This window comes from Anopheles funestus, chromosome 3RL, assembly GCF_943734845.2.
Source record: "Anopheles funestus chromosome 3RL, idAnoFuneDA-416_04, whole genome shotgun sequence".
NCBI lineage: Eukaryota > Metazoa > Arthropoda > Insecta > Diptera > Culicidae > Anopheles > Anopheles funestus.
The window spans coordinates 51,566,945-51,572,944 of record NC_064599.1 but is presented as its reverse complement, the minus strand read 5'-3'; the positions used below and the strand labels follow the sequence as shown (position 1 = coordinate 51,572,944).

Sequence of the window (6,000 nt, the reverse complement as noted above, 5' to 3'; positions counted from 1 at the left end):
CGCAATTTAGTTTAAAACATTTTATACAATTATACAATGAATTTTCTACACAGTAAAGTATTTTATGCTTATATGTAGTAGATTGAAAATTTCACTTTGTACCGTTCATGAAATTAATGATAAAGTTGAATGAAAGATTTTTCAGTGTAATTTAAGTTTAATTAAATGCGAAAACAAATGTAAAGCTTTTGATGATACAGGCTTTTTGGAAAATTAAATTCCCGCTAAACGATGATCCCCTACGTTCATTTGATTTTTGTGCGCCTAAATGTACGCAATTGGCTGCACAGTTCATTTCAAAGCGCTAGGATTTACTTCGCAAACGATATTCACAATATGCTAAAAAAGTATGATCTATTTTGTCAGAAATTCGTGTAAAAACTTTAAAAACAAACAAACCATTGATATTTTCATGGTTACTGGAATTTGATTGGACTATTCTGACGTATGGGGTAAAACAAAGCCAGTAAATGGAGATTTTACTCCCATTTTGCACCGCTTTTTTGTCCATTAGAAATGAATTGATTCTTCAAAACACAGCAAAGCATCTAGTAAATAGACAAAACCACCACAGGGTTTTGTTTGTTAATTTTATACACATGAGCCTTTTCAATTGCTGTTACTGTTCTGCAAAGGACGAAAGCAATGTTTGATCAACGAAGAAACGCACACACACAAAAGCAAGAGATGCGTTAGAAGCCAAAGCTCGTGTAAACATGCCCCGTATGCGTTGCATCCTTGGTGCGTATGGCGTAACGCCCGAATACTTTACGGATTCGCCATACGCCAACAGTGGTCACTTTTGTTTATGCTAAATTCTGACACAAAGCTTCTATAGGCTAAACCGAAACACATGGAAATGTGTGCTAACGTTCTAGAAACCAGGTTCAATTCAAAGCTTCTACGGTTCTACGATTCCTAAGTTGTATGGTTCGAGATGTACGGCTTGTGAAAGTGCATTGCTTTTCCAGCACGCATTTCCTTCCAACGTCGAGTGTGTGTGTGTGTGTGTATGACCCACACCGGATGCCAGTTGTGGTTCGCCACATTGGCATCGATGCATTTACACACGCGTACACACTTCGGCAGTCTCATGAGTCTGCCCATTGAAGCCCAACGCCCTGGGACAAGGTCGCCAGTGTTGGCCAGTTCAAGCCATACCAGACGATGGGCACGACAGTCAAGGTGCGGTTCGAGCGTCAAAGCCGGATTGAAATATGGATTAGATTTTCCCGTCAGACGAGCGGCGAGCCGAACCGATGTGTTAGATGCATCGGGTCTAGAATGTAGTGTGCAGGTGCATCGAAACTGCTAAATGCGTGAAGAAGGAAATGTGTGTGTGGAAGGTGTGGAGTTGCAGTTAGGCACCTTCAATTGGACCATGAAGTGCAGCCACCCGAAGCGTAACCGTACCAAGGTAAACACAACCGGCACCTCGCCCACTCATCCACACGGTCGCCATTGTTGTGCAGTTCTACTTCATACAGTGGCACTGACTTCGTTTACGTAGCACCATAACCTCCCGGAGGATGTGTGTGGTTGTGGTGTTTGCTACCAGGAACCAGGGATGCATCTGCCGGGTGAAGTGTGCAATGTAAACTGCAAACCAAAGCTCACTCGCTCTCCTGGAAATGGGGATAAATCGAGCAGGTTGAAACAACCAAGCTTGGCAACGATAAATGTTGCTGACAAATTCATTTCTGAAGGATGAATGTTAAGGAGGAAGCACATGGAATATCAATGTGGTGTTAATTTTAGTAAACATGTAAAAAGTTACTTGTGATTACTTCAAATTACAAAATGAGAGATAATATAAAATATTGTAAAATAAATGTAAGTGAAAAAATATTTTAGGAAATACTTGTTCTATTGGTTTATTTATAAGACATGTAAAGAACTAAAAGAGAGAATGAAAATTACCGCATGCTAAAACCAACTACATCTGCAATACGACAAATGAATTACAAATATGTACTTGAAATCTTGCTGCTTCTGATCGATTTCGGGCCAACCAAAATGGTGCATCGTTGGTTCGTATTGTTGTTCTGCAAATAAAAAGTACTACCAAAGTGCTTCTACTAACAATGAAAAGAATTCAAGTATACTAATTCTAGTTTGTTTTTTGTTATCATTTCGATGAAAGGTTTTCTAAGTGTGAAAGGTTTAGCAACTAATAACAACGTTATCCATAGTTTATGATGTGTAAAGTGTTTTATAAAATATATTAATGATACAGCTATAAATCCATAATAATTAAATCATAGAATTAGTTAATACAATGTTAATCAATTATTTACAAAAATTACATAACTTAGGCATACTTGACAAACAAAATGTAGCAAAATTTAGATACCATTGCGTAGCTCTCTTAACTCTTGAACCATTCATTCTTCCGAGTTATGTTTCTAGCCCGATGTTTGTTGCATGATTGAACTAAAAGTTATTTCACGTATATTTGGTGAAAATTATTGTAAAATAAAAAAAAATGTATTAAAATGGACATTTAGAACGGATAAACGTACAATTAAATATAAAAAAGATGAGTTCAATTTCAGATTCTACAGAAACTAGTGTGTTTGGGAACGAAAGAGCAACGATCGGAGATATTGTAGTTCTGAAATAATCATCAATTAATTAAATAATTAAAAAAATTATAAGGATAATAAATTAAGAAAAAACAATTTAAAAAATATCTCTACTGTTCAAATAAAAAAAAGCTCGTTATAAATATTTTGGTTTCAGCTTAGGCGAACCAAGCTTCCATCTGACTGCTTTGTTCAGTACATTTGGACTTTTCCTCCCAGCTTTTCTTTGGGTGGCATCGTTTCTAGGCACACTTAAATAAAGTTCACTTCCATGCACGTGTATGCACCATAGCATCAGCACGAGAAGAATGCCTCTTAACCATCCCTTTCAACAATGCGTACACGACGGAAGCAGCGACCCATTCCGCCGATAGTCGATAAATTAAACGGTGTTCCTTTGTGACCGTTGTGAAGTTGGATCTTGATGCAACCGCTTCTCAGCATATACTGACACGCGGGCTTACCATGGTAAAGGTTGTTTCGTGTCGTCGTTTTAAGCGCGCATGCGCTTTACCGCTCGTGACACTATTCGGGTTCTGTTTCGTCGGGTGGACTATCAACAACCTGTTGCTTTCTTATGTTTTGGCATGACTTCGGGGTGCAATTGAACGATTCAACGGTGAGAAGATATCCAGGGGTGCAATTTATCCGTACCCCCATGGAAAAAGTAGTTTCAATAAAGGACCGAAAACCGAACGAGGAAGCAACAATCACATCCGAACTGCTCATGTGACAATTTTATAATGTTGTAGCATGGGAATACCGTTTGTGTCACTACAGTAAAGCGCTAACAGTTGTTCATACTCTATAATTTACGCAAAATGTAAATTTTGGAACTCAATCACAGCAGAGCAATCGTTTCATAAACGCGGCGAAATGCTTATGTTTTTATGCAATTTTATGTCGGTACATAATTTTTAACAAAAATAAATAATGTTGGTGAGTTAATGCTAACAAATATTTTTTTAAAACTCCCTAAAAATTTGATAAAATGTCTTCATGACCAAGTTTCATACTGTAATGCTGCTAAATAATAATTGTTTCGCATTGGTCGTTGATTAACCATAACACACTGGCTCTTGAGTGATGCACTATAACACCTTTATTAAAAAAAATCATAAAAAGGATTTTAAGTTGTCAGAAGTGGGATTCGAACCCACGCCTACAGAGTAGACTACGACCTGAACGTAGCGCCTTAGACCGCTCGGCCATCCTGACTTGATATAGAGATCGTGCAAGAATTTTATTTCGTAGGGCAGAACATAACTCTCATTAGGTTGATTTGCGTCTAAAATTATCACCCAAACGACGCGAGTAATAAAAATAATCTCTCGAAGAGTACTGCATGTAGATCCACATGCGGCGCGTTGCAAGAAATATAGAAATAGATCAACGTGACGAAGTTTTTCACAGATGAAAAACTGTGTTGTTTGATGTGAATTCTTGAACAGAACAAATTAGAAATTATAAATAGAGTTTCTGGGTTAAAGATTTGTTAATTGAATGAATTGTGTTATAATTTTTGTACATCTAGAATTAAATGTATCTTTCAGTATTTTCCTTGGCTTAACTCTCAATACCTTGCTTTAAACTCAAAATTTCAGTTTTTTTATTTGTAATCAATGCTATATTAATTGTGAGTAAATAAATATTCTTAAAAAATATTTTGTTAGAAACTTTGTTCAATTTTTTTTAATTTATTGCGTAATGCTGTCAATAAAAATGCATAAATGCAACAATAAAAATGCATAATAAATGTATTTTCAATAACTCTCATCATTTATCAAAACGGCCAGGCCGTTCTATCCGAATAAAAAAAATTTCATCATTTAACACGAAATATATTAAACATAATTGTTTAAACTATTTCAATTATAAATACATTTCTTACATATATTTACATTTTCGTCTACCGAAACGTCTCTTTTATCTTATCTTTCTCTGCAGGATGCCATCGGCATGAATAATGTCGACAGTCTTAAGCACACATTCAAACAACACAGTCACGCGGAAGCCTATCTTCAAACTTTTTTTTAGCCAATTACAGCACTGCTGGTAGACTCCATGGCGAAACCTGTGCATCGAACCTCACCCAGACCCTGGGTGTATATTTATCGCGCTTGCATTCTACGCATACTATCCACCCGCTGAAAGTCCGCTATTTATGGCTCCCCGGAGTAAGCTTCTTCCCGCTCTCAAAGGGCACACGGTGAAAGAACGTGCCCGTATTCTTCCGCCTTACATTCCTCCTAATCAAATCATCAACTGAATGTAAAAAGCATGGGAGGTGGTCTTGGGTGGAAAAATGCAGATCGCGAAAAAAACACGCGAGCATACATACACACACACACACTCTCTTCCTTGGAAAGTGGCTCATAAACAACCGACCAGAGACAACCGGTTTTTCCTAGTTCGTTGAGTGCTTGCGGAGGAGTAGGAACCCTTTTCCCACTGACATCGGTGCATCTTTTGTAGCGGGTTTTCCTGCTCTGCTCGTACCGAAGGAACCTGTTCGTCCACCTACACAAGGCAAAGTTGGTGCGAAGTTTGCTGATTTCTGCAAGCCTAAATCTTCTCTGAAGAGGTAACGTGTGTGAGGCTCCGAGAGTGGCAACGGTTGATAAGTAAATAATTTTATCCATTTTCCCGCGCAGTTTTCTTGCTTACCGTACCCTTTCACTTTACTGCAGTGGATTTGCTGATTTTGCTCACCTCGTTGACCTGCGATGCAACCGGCGCGGTCGCGATTATCGTCCCTGACTCGCGTTCGATTATGCGCCGCTTCTTTTTTTTTACTGCCGAAGCCTATCTTAGATGGGGGAGGAAGATCCACCTCTGCCCAACCCAACTGCAGCTGGTGCAGGAGGAATCAATTTCGGTGAAAGAAAAACCTTTCCAAACACCTAGCGCGGGCCACGATCACCCAACGAGAATAAACACGATTAGGCATCAATAGGGTGGGAAACAGGGAATGCATGGCGAATGGGTGGTGCGTTTCGGTGGCGCGTGAAAGGACGCGAAAGCGATGGTCATCATTAGCATTAAAACGGCACTTTTCGGAACGGCACCGGTTTATAGCAGTGACTGCGGGAGCGAATCCAGCCGGAATCCATCAGGTAAGAAATTGCATCGGAAGGAAAGGCTGGTACCATCTCAACGTCATTCGAACCGGTTCTTCCGATCGAGGTATATGAGGGATGAAGGTTTTCCTTCACTTCACCGAACGCTCACCGATGAGCCGTTTGCCACGCCAACACGCTGACATCGTAGGGTCAATGTCGACAAGACCTCACGGTTGAACTCTTGGCACAAGAGAAGGGAGTTGTCCATTTTTTGCTGTTTTTGTTGCTGTTGTGTTTTCTTTTACTACAAGGTGATTTTGTGTGTGTGTGTATTGCTTGCCGTTGTTACTACT

The 6,000-nt window shown here is 39.2% G+C and overlaps 1 non-coding gene across 1 annotated transcript; it reads right to left on the bottom strand.

The window, feature by feature from the left end:
* Nucleotides 1-3,720: 3,720 nt before the first annotated feature.
* Trnal-cag (transfer RNA leucine (anticodon CAG)) lies at nucleotides 3,721-3,803 on the bottom strand. The gene has a single exon. It is a non-coding gene; the product is annotated as a tRNA-Leu (tRNA).
* Between the last annotated feature and the right edge of the window lie 2,197 nt (nucleotides 3,804-6,000).